The sequence below is a fragment of the Ailuropoda melanoleuca genome, chromosome X (genome assembly GCF_002007445.2).
Source record: "Ailuropoda melanoleuca isolate Jingjing chromosome X, ASM200744v2, whole genome shotgun sequence".
Taxonomy (NCBI): Eukaryota; Metazoa; Chordata; class Mammalia; order Carnivora; family Ursidae; genus Ailuropoda; species Ailuropoda melanoleuca.
Window position 1 is genome coordinate 61,230,432 of NC_048238.1, and position 20,908 is coordinate 61,251,339.

General features: G+C 37.0%; 1 pseudogene; it reads right to left on the reverse strand.

Annotated features, from left to right (window-relative positions):
• The window catches only part of LOC100474597, a 35,308-nt pseudogene extending 24,757 nt beyond the window's left edge, over positions 1–10,551 (reverse strand).
• Positions 10,552–20,908: the final 10,357 nt, after the last annotated feature.

Genomic DNA, 20,908 nt, shown 5'->3' on the forward strand with positions numbered 1-20,908 from the left:
TGCAAGTTGGTACAGCCACTCTGGAAAACAGTGTGAAGGTCCCTTAAAAAGTTAAAAATTGAGCTATCCTACGACCCAGCCTTCGCACTACTGGGCGTTTACCCCAAAGATATAGACGTAGTGAAGAGAAGGGCCATATGCGCCCCGATGCNTTGCTGGAGAGGATGTGGAGAAAGGGGATCCCTCCTACATTGTTAGTGGGAATGCAAGTTGGTACAGCCACTCTGGAAAACAGTGTGAAGGTCCCTTAAAAAGTTAAAAATTGAGCTATCCTACGACCCAGCCTTCGCACTACTGGGCGTTTACCCCAAAGATATAGACGTAGTGAAGAGAAGGGCCATATGCGCCCCGATGCTCATAGCAGCATTGTTCACAATAGCTAAATCGTGGAAGGAGCTGAGATGCCCTTCAACAGATGACTGGATTAAGAAGCTGTGGTTTATTGTAAAATGGAATATTACTCAGCTATAAGAAAGAACAAATTCTCAATATTTGCTGCAACATGGACGGCAGGGGAGCAGATAATGTTAAGTGAAATAAGTCAAGCAGAGAAAGACAATTATCATATGATTTCTCTCATCTATAGAACATAAGAACTAGGATGATCGGTAGGGGAAGAAAGGGATAAAGAAAGAGGGGGTAATCAGAAGGAGGAATGAAACATGAGAGACTATGGACTATGAGAAACAAACTGAGGACTTCAGAGGGGAGGGGGTTGGGGGAATGGGATAGACTGGTGATGGGTGGTAAGGAGGGCACGTATTGCATGGTACACTGGGTGTTATACGCAACTAATGGAGCATCGGACTTTACATTGGAATCCGGGGATATACTATATGGTGACTAACATAATATAATAAAAAATCATTTAAAAAAATAAAAATAAAAACAAAAAAAAATCAGTTGCATTTCTATCCACGAATAATGGGACTGAAAAAGAGAAATCAGGGAACCCATCCTATTCACAATAACACCAAAAACCGTACGTTACCTTGGAACTAACCTAACCAAAGACCTAAAGGATTTATATTGTAGAAACTATAAATCACTCTTGAAAGACATTGAAGAAGACACAAAAAGATGGAAAAATATTCCATGCTCATGGATCGAAAAAATTAACATAGTTAAAAAGTCCATGCTACCCAGAGCAATCTAAAATTTCAATGCTATCCCGATCAAAATACCAATGACATTTTTCAAAGACATGGAACAAATAGTCCTTAAATTTGTATGGAACCATAAAAGGCACCGAATCGCCAAGGAACTGTTGACAAGGAAAACCAAAGCTGGGGGCATCACAATGCCGGATTTTGAGCTGTACTACAAAGCTGTTATCACAAAGACAGCATGGTACTGGCACAAAAACAGACACATAGACCAATGGAATAGAATAGAGAACCCAGAAATGGACCCTCGGCTCTTTGGGCAGCTAATCTCTGATAAAGCAGGAAAAAACGTCCTGTGGAAAAAAGACTCTTCAATAAATGTGCTGGGAAAATTGGACAGCTCCATGCAAAAGAATGAAACTTGACCACTCTCGCACACCATATGCAAAGATGACCTCGAAATGTATGAAAGACCTCGATGTGAGACAGGAATCCATGAAAATCCTAGAGGAGAACATAGGCAGCAACCTCTACGATTTCGGTCAAAGCTACCTTTTTCATGACACATCTCCAAAGGCAAGAGAAACACAAGATAAAATGAACTTGTGGGACTTCATCAAGATAAAAAGTTTCTGCACAGCCAAGGAAACAGTGAAAAAAAACTAAGACTCAGCCCACAGAATGGGAGAATATATTTGCAAATCATTACTACAGGTAAAAGACTGGTATCCAAGATCTACAAAGAACTTCTCAAACTCGATACACAAGAAACAAATAAAGAAATCCAAAAATGGGCAGAAGATATGATCAGACACTTTTCCAATGATGACATAGAAATGAGTAACAGACACATGAAAAAATGTTCCAAATCATTAGCCATCAGGGAAATCCAACTCAAAACCACACTAAGATACCACCTTATGCCAGTTAGAATGGCAAAAATTGACAAGGCCAGAAACAATTGCTGGAGAGGATGTGGAGAAAGGGGATCCCTCCTACATTGTTGGTGGGAATGCAAGTTGGTATAGCCACTCTGGAAAACAGTGTGGAAGTCCCTTAAAATGTGAAAAATTGAGCTACCCTATGACCCAGCTATTGCACTACTGGGTACTTACCCCAAAGATACAGACGTAGTGAAGAGAAGGGCCATATGCACCCCAATGTTCATAGCAGCATTATCCACAATAGCTAAATCATGGGTGGAGCAGAGATGCGCTTCAACAGATGACTAGATTAAGAAGCTGTGGTCCATATATACTATGGAATATTACTAAGCTATCAAAAAGAATGATTTCTCAACGTTTGCTGCAACATGCACGACACTGGAGGCGATAATGCTAAGTGAAATAAGTCAAGCAAAGAAAGACAATTATCATATGATTTGTCTCATCTATGGAACATAAGAACTAGGAAGATCGTTAGGGGAAGAAAGGAATAAAGAAAGGGGGTAATCAGAAGGGGGGATGAAGCATGAGAGACTATGGACTCTGGGAAACAAACTGAGGGCTTCAGAGGGGAGGGGAGTGGGGGAATGGGAATAGGCTGGTGATGGGTAGTAAGGAGGGCACATATTGCATGGTGCACTGGGTGTTATACACAACTAATGAATCATCCAACTTTACATCAAAAACCAGGGATGTAGTGTATGGTGACTAACATAATATAATAAAAAAAACATTACAAAAAGGAATTGCTTTGAATGTAAATGGACTGAATGCTCCAATCAAATAACATAAGTTGACAGAGTGGGTAAAAAAAAAATCCATGTATATGTTGCCTACAAGAGATGCATTTCAGATATAAAGATACCACCAACAGTTTGAAAGTGAAGGGATTAAGAAACATTTATCAGGGAAATATTTACCACATGAAAGCCTGAGTACATTTATCAGACAAAATAGACTTCAAAACAATCTCTGGGAAAAAGAAAACAAAGAAGGGCAATATATAATAATAAAAGAGACAAACGAGTGGAACAATTGTAAATATTTATGCATCCAACATGGGAGCACCCTTATACTTAAAGCAGCTAATAACAAGCATAAAGGAACTAATCAATAGTAATATAATAATAGTAAGGTACTTAACGTCTCACTTACATTGATGGACTTGTTATCAAAACAAAAAATAAACCAGGAAACAGTAGCTTTGAAGGACACACTGGACTAGATGGATTTAACATATATTTTCAGACATTCTATCCTAAAATAGCAGAATACACATACTTTTCAAGGGCACATGGAACATTCTCCAGAATACATCCATATTTTAGGTCACAAAACAGCCCTCACTAAATTAAAAAAAAATCAAAGTCATACCATCCATCGTTTCTGACCACAACGCAATGCAACTAGAAATCAAGCACAAGAAAGAATCTGGAAAGAGCACGATACAAGGAGGTAAAAAAAAAATGCTACTAAACAATGCCTGGGTCAACCAAGATATCAAAGAAGAAATTAAAAAGTACATGGAAAAAAATGGAAATGAAAACACAACGATCAAAAACCTCTCAGATATAACAAAGCTGTGATAAGAGGGAAGTTTATACCAGTACAGGTCTACTTCAGGGAAGCAAGACAAATCTTAAATGAACAACTTAACCCTAAACCTAAAAGGGGTAGAAAAAGAAGCCGAGACAAAACCCAAATCCAGCAGAAGGAAGGAAACAAACAGTAAAGGAAGAAAAATGATAAAGAATACTTTAAAAATACAATAGAACAGATCAATGAAAACAAGAGATGGTTCATAAAAAGTTCAACAAACTTGAGAGACCTCTAACCAAACTCAGGGAGAGAGAGAGAGAACTCAAATAAACCAAATCACAAGTGCAAAAAGAGAACTAACTACATCACAGAAATACAATTTTAAGAGAATATTATAAAAAACTATATGCAAACAAACTGGACAACATAGAATAAATGGATAAATTCCTAGAAACATATAAACTACAAAACTGAAGCAGTAAGAAATATATAAAATTTGACCACACCAATTACCACCAAGGAGATTAAATAAGTAATCAAAACATAACAAACAGAGTCCAGGACCAAATGGCTTCACAGAGAAATTCTACCAAATATTTAAAGAAGAGTTAATACTTATTCTTCACAAAGTATTCCAACAAATAGAAGAGAAAAGAAACTTCCATTCATTCTATGACACCAGTATCACACTGATACCAAAGCCATATAAAAATACTACAAAAAAGAGAACTACAGGCCAGTATCTTTGATGAAAATAGATGCAAAAAAAAAGTCCTCAACAAAAGGGGGGGTAATCAGAAGGGGGAATGAAGCATGAGAGACTATGGACTCAGAGAAACAAACTGAGGGCTTCAGAGGGGTGGGGAAATGGGATAGGCTGGTGATGGGTAGTAAGGAGGGCATGTATTGCATGGTGCACTGGGTGTTATACACAACTAATGGATCATCGAACTTTACATCAAAAACCATGGATGTACTGTGTGAATAACATAATATAATGAAAGTATTATATAAAAAAAAAGAACTTAACTAAAGTGGACAAATTACCCAATATAATCAGCTCTGGCCTTCCTCGTGCAAGGAGGGAAATATCTAAATCCAGCCCACTCTAACCATCTGGTTCTACCTAAAGGGAGAGAAAAAAAATGTAAAACACTTGTGAAGTTTACAATCCAGAGGCATAGGCCCACTAAAAGACTGAGAATAATCACAATATTAGAGAACACTTCCCTTTACCCCACACCTCGTCACAACATTATTAAAGGCCTGTTTTTAGTAGCTCCTTTTACCTTATACATTATGTTCAGCTATCAAGGCAAAAATTATAAAACACACTGAAATGTGAAAAACATAATTTGAAGAGACAAAACAAACATTAGAACCAGACGTGGCAAAAATATTGGAATTATCAGATTAGGAATTTAAAACAACTATGAATGATATGCTAAGGGATTGTTTTGTGCTGGTCTCAAGTTATCAATAACCAATATTGTGCCTGGACCAGACTAACCAGAAGCTTATGATTGTAAGATATCCTCAACAATAATAATTGGGAAACTTTTAAAGAGACAAATTTATTGATTCCAAATCCAGGAATTTATGCAGCACACCTGGGGCCACACAGTAATGTTATGAGAGGGCAGAGACAGCATGCACAGGCCTGGGGTTCTGCTTTAATTGGATTCAAGAGAGAGTGCTGGGGTTTCACAGGTTCACTCATTAGTAGTAAATTTAAAATATGAGTGGGAATTTAAAGCATGGGAAGAGACAAAAAAAACAAGAAACAAACAAAGAAGCAGCCCAAATGGCTAGTTATGGAAATCAAAGGAGCTGGTGGGAGAGGGGCAGTAACTTGGCTCTTAATCACATCATGTGGCTGGCAATGTGTTCATTCAGATAGCCATCTTTGAAGTGGATGCCCCTTTGAAGTGCATGCCTCAGCAATCAAAGTTTGAATCAGGTGTTTGCATCACAAAAAAGAAAAATCAATGTTAAGGTTTATACTATAATCCACCCTGTGATGCTGGAGGCATCAGATTTAATGTTAAGACTTTTCATGGCCTGGGTAGAAAATATACTGAAAGTCAAGGGTAGGGTGTGTTGTAAACAAGAAAGGACATGTTGAAATAGGATTTCAATAGCAAATCCTATAACAAGTATATAAGCAAGCCATTGTCCCAAACTTCAAGTTTCCAGTCATAAAAATAGGTCAGGGGCCCAAGGAATCTGTTCAAAGATTGGGTAATATTGTGGAATATTTTAACATCTTGGGACATATGGTGTAAGTAGGTTTGAACCTGACCTGAGTTGTTAGATTGCTCCATATCTCATTGAACCAGTCTTTTAGTCCTGAGTATATGTCAGTTCAGTTAAAGGGTCATGTCTCATTTCAGGAAGCAGTGAGGCAGGTGAGCTCCCAAAGTTAGGCTTATATGGTACAAATACATACACCAGGCATGTAATAAGAGTCAATTCTATGAAAACGAAAGGAAAGCAATGGCTAATTTTTACAGGATTTCTTCTCCTTACTGCCTGTGGTTCTTGGTCACCTTGCTTTGAAGAATGAAGAGGTAGACCAGATGAAGAGTGGTGGGCAGTGAAGCAAGCTTTATTGAGCAATAGTAAAGTTTGAGTGGTAGTGCAAATCTCCTGAAGAGGGAGGGAACCCAAGAGGGTTGCCACCAGAGTTTCTAAGTCTAGGGGTTTTGATGGGCTTGTTGGTGGGCTGTATTAATCTGATTTATCCCCCTCCGTGAGCCTGTCACCCAATCGAGTTTTTGTCATTTACCTATTACTGCCTTTCTTCCAACTATCCTTCACCATAATGATCAGAGCCAACTATAAACCCAGTCTAAATTGGCCAATTGAGAATTCTAGGTGTCATGCTCAAAACATCTTCAGATAAAATGAGGACAGGCAGTAGCAATCTAACAGAGTATCCTGTTTTACAGTTTGAATGTCTCTGGTAATATTTCTGAGGGGTGCACATAGTAATAGGAACAAAGACAGTTTGTAGATGAGCTGTTTGATTTTGATGTAGTTTCTTTGAATGTTGTTGTGTTGGTGGAGTCTGGAGCTGACGGCCAAGAAAGAATTCTTGAGATATCTTCAGTGCAAAATGGTGGTTTTATTAAAGCATGAGGCAGGACTTGTGAGCTGAAAGAGCTGCTGCCACTGATGCCTGCTGCTCCCTGCTGCCCTGGAATTGTGAGAAGCAACTGATTATATACTTTGGGGTTGGGAGAAATAAAGATAAGGGAAGTTCCAAAAGGACTTCCATATGTTAAAGATGACTCAGGATCCTGGGGGAATGTTATAACCTGCATAACTCAAGTATTTGTCAATGGGTTGCAGGTTATAAGGAGATTTAATTTTATCTACATTTCCTTCTCCCTTTGTTTCCTAAATCAGTTTCTCTGAAGTTTTTATTAAGTTGTCCAACTTTAGCTTGCATAGCTTCAGGAAAGAGGTGACATTTTTAATAATTCCAAGTCAGAAGGATAGGAGAAAAATTAGAAAAATTACTTTGGATTAATACAATTATGAATGAAAGAGGAGGAATCACAACTAACACCAAGGAAATAGAAACAAGTATTAGAAATCATTATCACCATCTATATGCCAATAAATTAAGCAACCTGGAAGAAATGGATGACTTCCTGGAAACCTATAAACTACCAAGGCTGAAACAGGAAGAAACTGGCAATCTGAATAGACCAAAACCAGTAAGGAAATTGAAGCAGTGATCAAAAACCAAAAAATCAAAAGACCAAAAATACAAGAGTCCAGGGCTTGATGGATTCCCAGGGAAATTCTACCAAACATTTAAAGAAGAAATAATACTTATTCTCCTGAAGCTGTTTCAAAAAATAGAAACAGAAGGAAAACATCCAAACTCATTCTATGAGGCCAGTATTACCTTGATCCCCAAACCAGGCAAAGACCCCATCCAAAAGGAGAATTACAGACCAATATCCCTGATGAGTATGGACACCAAAATTCTCAACAAGATCCTACTTAATAGGATTCACAGTACATTAAAAAGATTATCCATCATGACCAAGTGGGATTTATTCCTGGGATGCAAGGTTGGTTCAACATTCACAAATCAATCAATGTGATAGAACATATTAATAACAGAAGAGACAAGAACTGCATGGTCCTCTCAATTGATGCAGAAAAAGGATTTGACAAAATACAGCATCCTTTCCTGATTAAAACTCTTCAGAGTGTGGGGATAGAGGGTACTTTCCTCAATTTAATAAAAACCATCTATGAAATGCCCACAGAAAATATCATTCTCAATGGGGAAAAGCCGAGAGCTTTTCCATGAAAATCAGGAACATGACAAGGATGCCCACTCTCACCATTATCGTTGAACATAGTAGAAGTCCTAGCATCAGCAATCAGCCAATGAAACGAAATAAAGGTATTCAAATTGGCAAAGAAGAAGTCAAACTCTCTCTCTTCGCAGATGACATGATACTTTATGTGGAAAACCCAAAAGACTCCACCCCCAATTTACTAGAACTCATACAGAAATTCAGTAATGTGGCAGGATGGAAAATCAATGCACAGAAATCAGTTGCTTTCATATACTTGAACAATGATACTGAAGAAAGAGAAATTAGAGAATTGATTCCATTTACAATAGCACCAAAAGCCATAAGATATCTTGGAATAAACCTACCCAAAGAGGTAAAGGATCTATACTCCAGAAACTACAGAACACTTATGAAAAAAATTGAAGAAGACATAAAGAGATGGAAAAACGTTCCATGCTCATGGATTGGAAGAATAAACATTGTTAAAATGTCTATGCTGCCTAGATCAATCTATACTTTCAGTGCCATCCCTATCAAAATACCAATGCCATTTTTCTAAGAGCTGGAAAAACAATCCTAAAATTTGTATGGAACCAGAAATGACCCCGAATCACCACAGAAATGTTCAAAAAGAAAAGCAAAGCTGGGGGCATTACAATTCCTGCCTTCACTCTACAGACACATAGATCAATGGAACAGAATAGAGACTCCAGATATGGACCTCAACTCTATGGTCAACTAATCTTTGACAATCAGGAAAGAATATCAAATGGAAAAGAGAGTCTATTCAATAAATGGTGCTGGGCAAATTGGACGGCTATATACAGAAGAATGATACTCAACCATTCTCTTACACCATACACAAAAATAAACTCCAAATGGATGAAAGACCTTGATGTGAGACAGGAATCCATCAAAACCCTAGAGGAGAACATAGGCAGTAACCTCCTTGGCATATTGGCCACAGCAACTTCTTCTAAGACATGTCTCCAAAGGCAAGGGAAACAAAAGCAAAAATTAACTTTGGTAACTTCATCAGGATAAAAAGTTTCTGCACAGCAAAGGAAACAGTAAACAAAAGTAAGAGGCAACCCATGGAATGGGAGAAGATATTTGATATTTGCAAATGACACTAAAAATAAAGTGCTGGCATCCAAGATCTACAAAGAACTTCTCAAACTCAACATCCAAAATACAAATAAGTCAAAAAATGGGCAGAAGACATGAACAAACACTTTTCCAAAGAAGACATACAAATGGCTAACAGACACATGAAAAAATGTTCAACATGATTAACCATCAGGGAAATTCAAATCAAAACCACATTGAGATACCACCTTACCTCAGTTAGAATGGAAAAAATTAACAAGGCAAGAAACAACAAATGTTGGAGAGGAATGTAAGTAACTGTTGACAGGAATGTAAGTTGGTACAGTCACTTTGGAAAACAGTATGGTGGTTCCTCAAAATGTTAAAAATAGAGCTACCCTATGACCCAGCAGTTGCACTACTGGGTATTTACCCCAAAGATACAGATGTAATGAAAAGAAGGAGCACATGCACCCCAATGCTCATAGCAGCAATGCCCAAAATATCCAAACTGTGGAGCCAAGATGTCCTTCAACAGATGAATGGATAAAGAAGACGTGGTTCATATATACAATTGAATATTACTCAGCCATCAGAAAGGATGAATACCTACCATTTGCATTGACATGGGTGAAACTGGAGGGGATTATGTTAAGTGAAATAAGTTCAGCAGAGAAAGGCAATTATCATACAGTTGCACTTTTATGTGAAACATAAGGAATAGCATGGAGGATATTAGAAGGAAGGGAAAACTGAAGCCGGAAAAATCAGAGGGGGAGATAAGCCATGAGAGACTGTGGATTCTGGGAAATAAACTGAGGGTTTCAGAGGGGAGGTGGTGTGGGATTCTGGGGTAGCCCAATGATGGGTATTAAGGACGGCACTTACTGCAATGAGCAGTGGGTATTATATGCAAAGAATGAATCATGGAACACTACATCAAATGCTAATGAAGTACCCTATTGTGACTAATGTAACATAATAAAAACAAAAATTTGTTTGGAGATTTGTATCCAGGAACTGCAGAAAACTAGAATTCAGCATCCAATCCAGTTTACAGGCAAGCAAAAAAATTTCAAAGACAAGAGGACTAGAATCTGATATCCAGAAGGGTGTAGTATAGCTTTCTGATGAAACTTATTTTTCCTTCTTTACTCACCCCCATTTCAATCAAAGATAAAGTAAGACTGATTTGTTTGCAAAATAAATCCAGTTTCATTAAACTTGGCCTGAATATTTACACAAATGCAGCAAGAATATTGATCGACTATATAGGCTTTTTTATGTCTGCTTTGCTGGACATTTTCACAAGGAATGTCAGAGTGGACTCTTAAAAGTCTCTTGATAATAGCAAGCCAAAGATTTGCTACCAGAGTGTCTGCATTATCTATGGGTTTAGGTAAGTTCTTATCTTCCTGAGGTCCCTAAAATATCCTGAGGTTCCTGGGCCTGCTAGGAAATGTCCTTTCTACTTACCTGGTAAGGCTGCTGAGAACCCTGGCAGCAAGGTACCAGGCCAGTTTTTCCAAGGGGCTTTATTGGCTTCATAAAGTCAACCTTAGTTCCTTAAAGATGTCTAGTCATATCTGAGTCCCTGCATATTTCTCCCAGATACGACATTCTAGTCAGAGATTTGGTAATAGAGCCAGTTTCCAATTATGTCCTATTATAAGAAGAAGAGATTCTTATTGAATTCATGCAAATAACTATATTTCCATGAAAATAAGAATACTCACTGAAAGTTCAAATTCTAGAGAGATCAGCATGGACAAAAAAAATTGTTTCAATTTTGTTACTTTGCCAAATTGCGGTAAGTTATAGATAGCTTAAGAGAAGAAAGGTTTCCTTAAATCTGAAAAGAAACCCAAAATTTTAAAGAACCAACAATGTTAAAACAAAAAGTCATAAAAATTTATAAACTGTGATCTGTTATGTTGGCTTCAGTAGAATGACAAATTTACAACTATATTTCATAATTTCTAGAAGAATATGATTTTTACTATAATTTTAACTTAGTACAGGACATATTTATTTGCTAACACACCCAAATATCTTTAGTTTCTTAGTAATAAAGGCAATAAAGCTATGTGCAGTAATTAATGTTTCAGTATTTTATCTTATTTAGAAATAATCTAGATATTCAAATAATTTCCATCATTCAACTTAATTTAGAAAAACTCTAAGGGTATAAGTTACTGAAGAGATATGGGAAACTAACCAAACCACCATGAGTTTGCTGCTTGGTCGGTCACAGATACACCAGGCAAAGTTGTCACACAAAGTAAACTTTATTTGCAGCAAATAAAGTGGTCATGGGGAATAACTTCCAAAGTTATGTCTTCCCAAGCAAGGGATGCATGGATTCCTTTTATTTAGGATTAGGATGAAAATTTACATAGGGAAACCTTGCCATCATATGTAGAGGTGTGCATAAGGCTGTGCATCCACCTTAAGGAAACATGCTTATACATATATTGCATGTTATGTGGGTGAGTTTGTGCTCCTTCTTGGGCAGATATTTTAGTATTATAATGAGGTAAAGGTAGTTGTTGGTCAATCTAGAGATCATTCCATGATCCACCTATGCAGGTACAAGATGGGGATTACTCTCAAACTGGCCTGGGTGGTGTGAGTTGGCTGGAGGTCTTGTCAGGGCAGTTGCTATTGCTAGAAGGGTGGTTTCAGTTTCCATTTGCCTGAGTTAAGAGATAAGCTGGGGGGCAGCCTCGGTGGTTCAGTTGGTTGAGCATGTGATTCTTGGTTTTGTCTCAAGTTATGATCTCAGTGTCATGAGATTCAGCCCTGTGTAGGGATGCACTCAGGGTGGAGTCTGCCTGTCCCTTTCCTTCCCTCTCTGCCCCTCCTCCATCAAAGAAATAAATGAATCTTTAAAAAAGAGATAAGCTGGAAAGAAGAGCTTAAGGGAAAAAGTGGGACAAAGGTCAATGAGTATAATAGTCAATGAAGGTCAAGTCTTGGAGTCTAGCTGGTGACAAAACTAAGTAGGCATATCACAAAACATAATTGATGTTGAAAAGTTCACTTAAAATTTTTACCTCACGTAAATTTAATTTATTGATCTTAGCAATTAAATTTATATTACTTATGAAAATGTTATAAGACACTAATATAGCTAGCCATCATGACAAACTTTGTAGCAGAGGTAAAATGAGCTTATTTGTCTAATAAACTCAGGTGGAATAAAAATTGTATATCTGTTTTATGTTTAATGCCGATAACTCTGAAGCCATTTTAATTAAACCAACATAACTATCTTTTATTTATTGAATGTTATCCCAGATCATGTAAACTTGAAAGTCATTGGATCAGTTTCTATTATATTTCTTAGAGTTTAGAAGTATTTAATTTGATAAGTATTTATTTTTCTTAAGCCAATTAAAGAAAACTTTTAGTTTAATTTTGGCAATACCATTCAGAGGTAGAGAAAAATCACACACATATACATAACACTCATCCATAGACATATATAAACGCAAAGACACAGAGACCCTATAGCTTCTATTCCAAAAATTTTGCCCTGAATCAGGTACAATACAAAATTAAATAGTTTATATATATTTTTTATATTTTTATAATAATATTTTTATTATATTATGTTAGTCACCATACAGTACATCCCTGTTTTTTTATGTAAAGTTCGATGATTCATAAGTTGTGTATAACACTATATATTTAAAAAAATATTTGAGGGGTCCCTGGGTGGCGCAGTCGTTAAGCATCTGCCTTCGGCTCAGGGCGTGATCCCGGCATTCTGGGATCGAGCCCCACATCAGGCTCCTCTGCTGGGAGCCTGTTTATTCCTCTCCCACTCCCCCTGCCTGTGTTCCCTCTCTCACTGGCTGTCTCTGTCTGTCAAATAAATAAATAAAATCTTTAAAAAATAGTTGAATTCAAATTGTGTCTCTGGCAGGTAGAACAAGTTAAATTTGCCTGCTCTGATGACTTTTTTTTAACTAATATTTGTGTAGAAGATTTTGAAGATTTGTATTTGTCATTGACAACTAATCTTAAAGAGGTTATAGATAGATTTTGGTCAAAAGAGTTATTATAGCAGTTGTATTTTAATAGGGCTCCCCACCCCCCTTTTTTCTCCTTCAGTTTTAGGTAATTTGGGGTAATGTTTTAGTTACCTCCTGGGATTTTTATGGCAAGATTTACAAATCCAGGAACTCCAACAAGAAAGTCAACAAGCTACCATTCATATTCTCAATGACATGTCTACCTGGCTCAATCCAAAAAAACTGGTTCTCTGGGCTCAACCTCTCCTCATGGTTTTACATGGCTACATGGCTTTTAATGATTTTCTTTCTCATTATAGTCATCAAGGCAAGCTGCTCATGCTGTTCTGCCTGGAGGACCCAATACACACTTGTAGTTACCACACAAATGCTCTCCACCCCGTTCGATATCCCACCTATAAATCACAATACACAAAAAGGGGGAACTGTGGAGTTATTCTTAGAAAATGTGTAATAAACCATAAAGGGTGATTGTGGAAGCAGCTGAAACGTCAGCAGCATTCCTGTTCTGAGGCTATTTAACGCAGTGGCCTGGTAGGAGAAGGATCCCATTCTCTCCTGGGGCAGGGCATAGATTAAGAGCTATGAAAGAAAGTAACCCTCAACTCCCCTTCCTGCCTCAGGTGATTGCTAGCACAAACATTCCATTCCTCCCTTATCCCATGAATGCCTCCCTATGTGCCTGCATGTAGGGGAGGGTGTAAGCCTGCTCTTCAGCCTCAAGATAATTGCCATCTCTTTGTATTCCTTCCTCATGCTTTGATATATCTGTCCTTGCTTTTATGATAAAAATTAATTAATTAATTAATTAATAAAAGCTACATGCAGAATTCAGCTGCTGCTACTCTCCCTTGCAGAGGCAGCCCTGTATGACTGCTCAGACTGGTATCTGAGAGCTTTATTTCAGTGCATGGTGACAATTTGAATTCAATTAACATATAATGTACTATTAGTTTCAGAGGTAGAGGCCTGATTCATTAGTCCTTTTTTTAAATATTTTTTATTATATTACGTTAGTCACCATACAGTACATCCCTGGTTTTTGATGTAAAGCTCGATGATTCATTAGTCGCGTATAGCACCCAGTGCACCATGCAATACGTGCACTCCTTACTACCCATCACCAGCCTATCCCATTCCCCCACCCTCCTCCCCTCTGAAGCTCCCAGTTTGTTTCTCAGAGTCCATAGTCTCTCATGCTTCTTATATAATACCCAGTGCTCATTACATCATGTACCCTCCTACAAGGTATTTATCCAAAGGATACAAAAATAGTGATCCAAAGGTGCACATGCAACCCAATGTCTGTAACAGTAATGTCCGTAATAGTCAAAATATGAAAGAGCCCAGATGTCTATGGACTGGTGAATGGGTAAGGAAGACGTGATATGTGTGTGTGTGTGTGTGCATGTGCATATATATAATGGAATATTACTCAGCCATCAAAAATAATGAAATCTTGCCTTTTGCAACAACGTGTATGGAACTAGAGTGCAATTTGCTAAGTGAAATGAGTTAATCAGAGAAAGACAAATATCATATGATTTCACTCTTATGTGGAATTTAAGAAACAGAATTGATGAACACAGGGGAAGGGAATGGAAAATAAGATAAAAAAGGAAAGTGAGGCAAACCACAAGAAATTCTTAACTATAGGAAACAAACTGAAGGTTGCTGGAGGGGAGGTGGGTGGGAAATTGGGGTAATTAGGTGATGGGCATTAAGGAGGACACTTGATGTAATGAGCATTGGGTGTTAAATGCAACTGATGAATCACTAAATCCTAAGTCCAGAAACTATATGTTAACTAACTTGAATTTAAATTAAATCTATAAAAAGAACACGTGAATATATATATATATAATGGAGTATTACTCAGACATCAAAAAGAATTCAATCTTGCCTTTTGCCACAATGTGAATGGAGCTAGAGAGCATTATGCTAAGCAAAATAAGTCAGGCAACGAAAGACAAATACTATATGATTCCACTCATATGTGGGATTTAAGAATCAAAACAAACAAAGGGGAAAGAGAGAGAGAGAGAGAACCAGACCAAGACACAATCTCTTAACTATAGAGACCAAACTGATAGTTACCAGAGGGGAGATGGGTGGGGAGGTGGGTTCAATTGGTGATGGGGATTAAGGAGTGCACTTCCTGTGATGAACACTGGGTGTTGTATGAAAGTGTTGAATCTCTATATTGTACGCCTGAAAGTAATATACTGTATGTTAAGTAACTGGAATTTAAATAAAAACTTTATTTAAAAAAAAGAAAAAAATATTGGCAATATTCAACGTCTATTCATGATAAAAACTCTCAACAAAGTGGAGTGAGAGAATAATTTTCTCAATATAATAAATGCCACAGCTAACATCATACTCAATGGTCAAAAACTGAGAAATTTTCTTCTAAATTCAGAAACAAGACAAGGGTATCTACCCTTACTATGTTTATTCAACATAGTACTAGAAGCAACCATACAAGAAAAAGAAATAAGAAGCATCCATTCTGGTAAAGTAGTTAAACTGTCATGCTTTTCAGATGACATGATACTCTACATAGAAAGTCCTAAAGACTTCACCAAAAATCTACTGGAAGTAATAAACAAATTCAGTAAGCTTGGCAGGATACAAAATTAATACCCAGGCATCAGTAGCATTTTGATACGTGAATAATAAAGTAGCAGAAAGATAAATTTAACAAAATAATGCCATTTACAACTGCACCAAAAATAATAAAATTCCTAGGAATAAACTTAACCAAGGGTGAAAGATCAGTAGTCTGAAAATTATGAAATACTAATGAAAGAAATTGAAGATGAAAAACAAATAGAAAGATAGTCCATGCTAATGGCTTGGAAGAATTAATATTGTTAAAATGTCCATATTACCCAATGTAATCTACATATTCAAAGCAATCGTTTTCAAAATGCCAATAGAAGTTTTCACATAACTAGAGCAAATAATACTAAAATTTGTACAGAACCACAGAAGACCCTGAATAGTCAAAGCAATCTTGAGATGAGAAAGAAGAACAAAACTGGAGGTGTCACATTATCAGATTTCAAGATATACCACAAAATCTTGTAATCAAAATAGTATGGTGCTCTAACAAAAATAGACACATAGATTAATAGAACAGAATAGGGACCCCAGAAATAAACCCATGATTATAATGTCAATTAATCTATGACAAAGGAGACAAGAATATAGTATGGGGTAAAAGGTAGTCTTTTCAATAAATAGTGCTGGGAAAACTGGACAACTACATACAAAAGAATGAAACTGGACCACTTTCTAACACTATACAAAAAATAAATTCAAAATGGATTAAAGACTTAAATGTGAGGCCTGAAACCATAAAAATCCTAGCAGACAGCACAAGCACTAAACACTCTGACATTGGCTGTAGCAACATTTTTCTAGATACGTCTCCTAGGGCAAGGGAAACAAAAGCAAAAATAAACTATTGGGACTTCATCAAAATCAAAAAGTTTCACACAACAAAGGAAACCATCAACAACAAAAAAAACAATGTACTGAATGAGAGAAAATATTTGCGCATGATATATTCATGGGTTAATATCCAAAATAAATAAATAACTTACACAACTCAACACCAAGAAAATAACCCAAATAATATGATTTAAAAATGGGTGGAGGACATAAATAGACATTTTTTTTCCAATAAAAGACATACAGATGGCCAACAGACACATGGAAAGATGTGCAACGTTACTAACCATCAGGGAAATGGGAATTAAAACCACAGTGAGATATCACTTGTGCCAGTTAGAATGGCTAAAATAAAAATGACAAGAAATAACAAGTGTTGACATGAATGTGGAGAAAATGGAACACATGTACTGCTGGTGGGAATGTATAATGGTACAGCCACTGTGAAAAGCAGTATGGAGGGTCCTTAAAACATCATAAATAGAACTACCATATAATTCAATAATTCTACTATTGGGTATTTATGAAAAAAATGAAAACACGAATTCTAAAAAAATATATGCACCCCTGTGTTTACTGTAGCATTTTTTACAATAGCCAAGATATCAAAGCAACCTAAGTTCACCAATAGGCAAATGGATAAGAAAAATATGATAAACATGTATATACACACACATACATACAGTAAAATATTGTACAGTCAAAAGAAAAAGGGATGAGTTCTTTCCATTTGAGACAGCATGGATGGACCTAGAGGGTAAAAGTGAGCTACATCAGACCGAGAAAGAAAAACATCATATGAGTCCACTCACAAATGGAATCTAAGGGGATAAAAAGAAAAACAAATGAATAAACGAAAAGCAGAATGAGACCTTTAAATACAGAGAACTAACAAACAGTTGCCAGAGTGGAGGGTTGGGCAAAATGGGGGCAGAGGAGCGGGAGATACAGCTTCCAGGTATGGAATAAATAAGTCATAGGAATAAAAGGTTCAGCGTTGGGAATACAGTCAATGATATTGTAATAGCAATATAATGAATGGGACAGATGATAGTTACACTTGTGGTGAACACTGCAAAATGTATAAACTTGTCAAATCACTGAGTTGTATAACTGAAACCAATGTAACCTTGTGTATCAACTGTCACCTCTGTCACAGCGTGTTCACATATGAATAAGACTCCTTTTTGTCTATTCTGTTTTTTTAGTCTAGTTTTCTAAATCTCAACAGCTTTCTTACATTTAGGACACTAAAGGAAAGTGCCAATTTCAGGTGTCATTTCTGGTGGTCTCTTTCCACATGTCCCCCAGTTGCCAGTGCATAGATCCACCTGTTAGGCCAAATTGGCCCTATGTGCTCCTTTTTCTGCAACCTGGTTTAGACTCGTGGGGAACTGGATGATGTCTATTGTGCAGAACCTTACCCACCGGAAATTATGGAGGGTGTGTGATTTTTGCCTTCATTCAATTAGCAATGTCTCTGCATAAGGTGATTTGTCAGAACTTGTTCTGCCTCTACTAAAGTTCTCAAACATTCACAAACAAATGAGATTCCAGTTGCTCCTTCATAGAGACATCCTTAAGCATCATAAGTGAGTGTCTTAGGACCCTTCATCTTTTTTTTTTTAAGATTTTTTTTATTTATTTATTCGACAGAGATAGAGACAGCCAGCGAGAGAGGGAACACAAGCAGGGGCAGTGGGAGAGGAAGAAGCAGGCTCATAGCGGAGGAGCCTGATGTGGGGCTCGATCCCATAACGCGGGGATCACGCCCTGAGCCGAAGGCAGACGCCCAACCGCTATGCCACCCAGGCGGCCCGGGACCCTTCATCTTTTGAATGTCTCCTCTTAGCAAACCCTTCTGTTGGGAGTCCTAAAATATTTTGTTTTTAGCATTGAACCATCTCTAAAATAATGCTTGCACTGACTCTTGCAAAACATAATTACACATATGTAAGGTCCCCTTCCAGTATTCTGTACATTTCCCCCTAGTTTCATTGAGAAATAATTGACATATACCACTGCATATGTTTAAAGTGCACAGCATGGTGGTTTGAATTACATATATTATGACATGTTTACCATAATAGGTTCAGCTAACTCCTATCTTCTCAAACAGATAAAAAGAAAAGAAAGAATTTAAAAGGAAAAAATTACCCTTCTGATGATAAGTGATTATTTATTACTCATTATTTATTATACTATACCTATATATAATACGGCAGTGCTAGTTATAGTAATCAAGTTGTACATTACCTGCCTAGCACTTATGTTATCTTATAACTGGAAGTTTGTACATTTTGACCACCTTTTTCTAATCCCTCTTTCCACCCTCTGCCTCTGGTAACCCTAAGTCTGATTTATTTTTCTATGAGTTTGGGTTTTTTTTTTTTAGATTCTAAATAGAAGTGGTACCATACAGTATTTTTTTCCTTTGACTTACTTCACTTAGCATAATGCCTTCCAATTATACTTTTAAAAATATGGCTTGGACTTTAATTTCTTCATGAGTCTTAGTGGCATTATTATCTATCTCCACTAGGGGTCATAACAGCCCCAGGCTTTTTATGTCGCTATGGTTTCGAAGTAACAATTTCATTTTCATAACAAACGTATTGACTACCCAGTGTATAATTTTAAACTGTACGATTCTTAACGATCACAGAGAATGTCACCAAAATTTGAATTGTCCAATCAATCAATCACCACTCAGATATGTGTAGAGGAAGCTCAATTTATTTTCAAAATTTCACATACCGTCCTTGGCCCTGAAAACCCCAATATCTCTAGAGCATCTTATCTGTATCCTATTGCATTTCAAAAAGTCCTAAGTAGTTATCAAAATGCCAGGCTCTTCACTTCATTTCAGTAGCTATTTCACACACCCATATGTTGAAATATTAAGCATATTTTACATAATAAAACATTTAGCATAATTCATAAACCAAATACCCCTGTTTCATTGTGCATTAATTTTACAAACATTTTATTTTATTTCTTTAAAGATTTTATTTATTTGAGAGAGAGAGAGAGCACACGAGCAGGGGGAGGGCAGCGGGAGAGGAAGAAGCAGACTCCCTGCTGAGCAGGGAGCTGGATGGGGGCTCAATCCCAGGACCCAGGATCATGACCTGAGCCTAACACAGATGCTTAACTGACTGAGCCACCCAGGTGCCTCCCCTTTCTCTTTTCTTTTGCATAAATCTGGCCAGAGGTTTATTGATCTTATTAATCCTTTCAAAGAACCAGCTTCTAGTTTTGTTGATCTGTTCTACTGTTCTTCTAGATTCTATTTCATTAATTTCTGTTCTAATCTTTATTATTTCTCTTCTGCTTGGTTTAGGCTTTATTAGCTGTTCTTTCTCCAGCTTCTTTAGATGTAAGATTAGCTTGTGTATTTGGGATTTTTCTAAATTTTTGAGAGAGATTTGTATCTTAATGTACTTCCCTTTTAGGATCGCCTTTGCTGCATCCCAGAGATTTTGCACCTATGTTTTCACTCTTATTAGTTTCTGTGAATTTTTAAATTATTCTTTAATGTCCTGGTTGACCCATTCATTCTTTAGCAGGATGCTCTTTAACCTCCAAGTGTTTGTGTTCCTTCCCAATTTCCACCTGTGATTGAGTTCATGTTTCAAAGCATTGTAGATTGAAAGTATGCAGGAAATAATCTCAAACTTTTGTTATCAGTTGAGGTTTGATTTGTGACCCAGCTTGTGATATATTCTGGAGAAAGTTCCACATGCACTTGAGAAGAATGAGTATTCTCTTGGATGGAATATTCTGTATATATCTGTGAAGTCCATCTGCTCAAGTGTGTCATTCAAAGACCTTTTTTCTTCATTGATTTTCTGCTTAGATGATCTGTCCAGTGCTGTGAGTGGGGTATTGAATTCTCCTGCTATTAATGTATTATTATCAATGTGTTTCTTTACTTTGGTTATTAATTGATTGATGTAATTGGCTGCTCCCACATTGGGGGCATACATATTTACAATTGTTAGATCTTCCTGTTGGATAGACCCTTTAAGTATGATATAGTTTCCCTCTACGTCTCTTACTACAGTCTTTAGTTTAAAATCTAATTTGTCTGATATGAGGATTGCTACCTCAGCTTTCTTTAGAAGTCCATTAGCATGGTAAATGGTTCTCCATCTTCTCACTTTCAGTTTGGAGGTGTCTTTAGGTCTAAAATGAGTCTCTTGTAGAAATCATATGAATGGGTCTTGTTTTTTTTATCCAATCTGATACCCTGTGTCTTTTGATTGGGGCATTCAGCCCATTCACATTGAGAGTAACTATTGAAAGACATGAATTTAGTGCCATTGTATTGCCTGTAAAGTCCCTGTTTCTGAAGATTGTCTCTGTTTCTTTCTGGTCTATGTTAGTCTTGGGGTCTCTCTTTG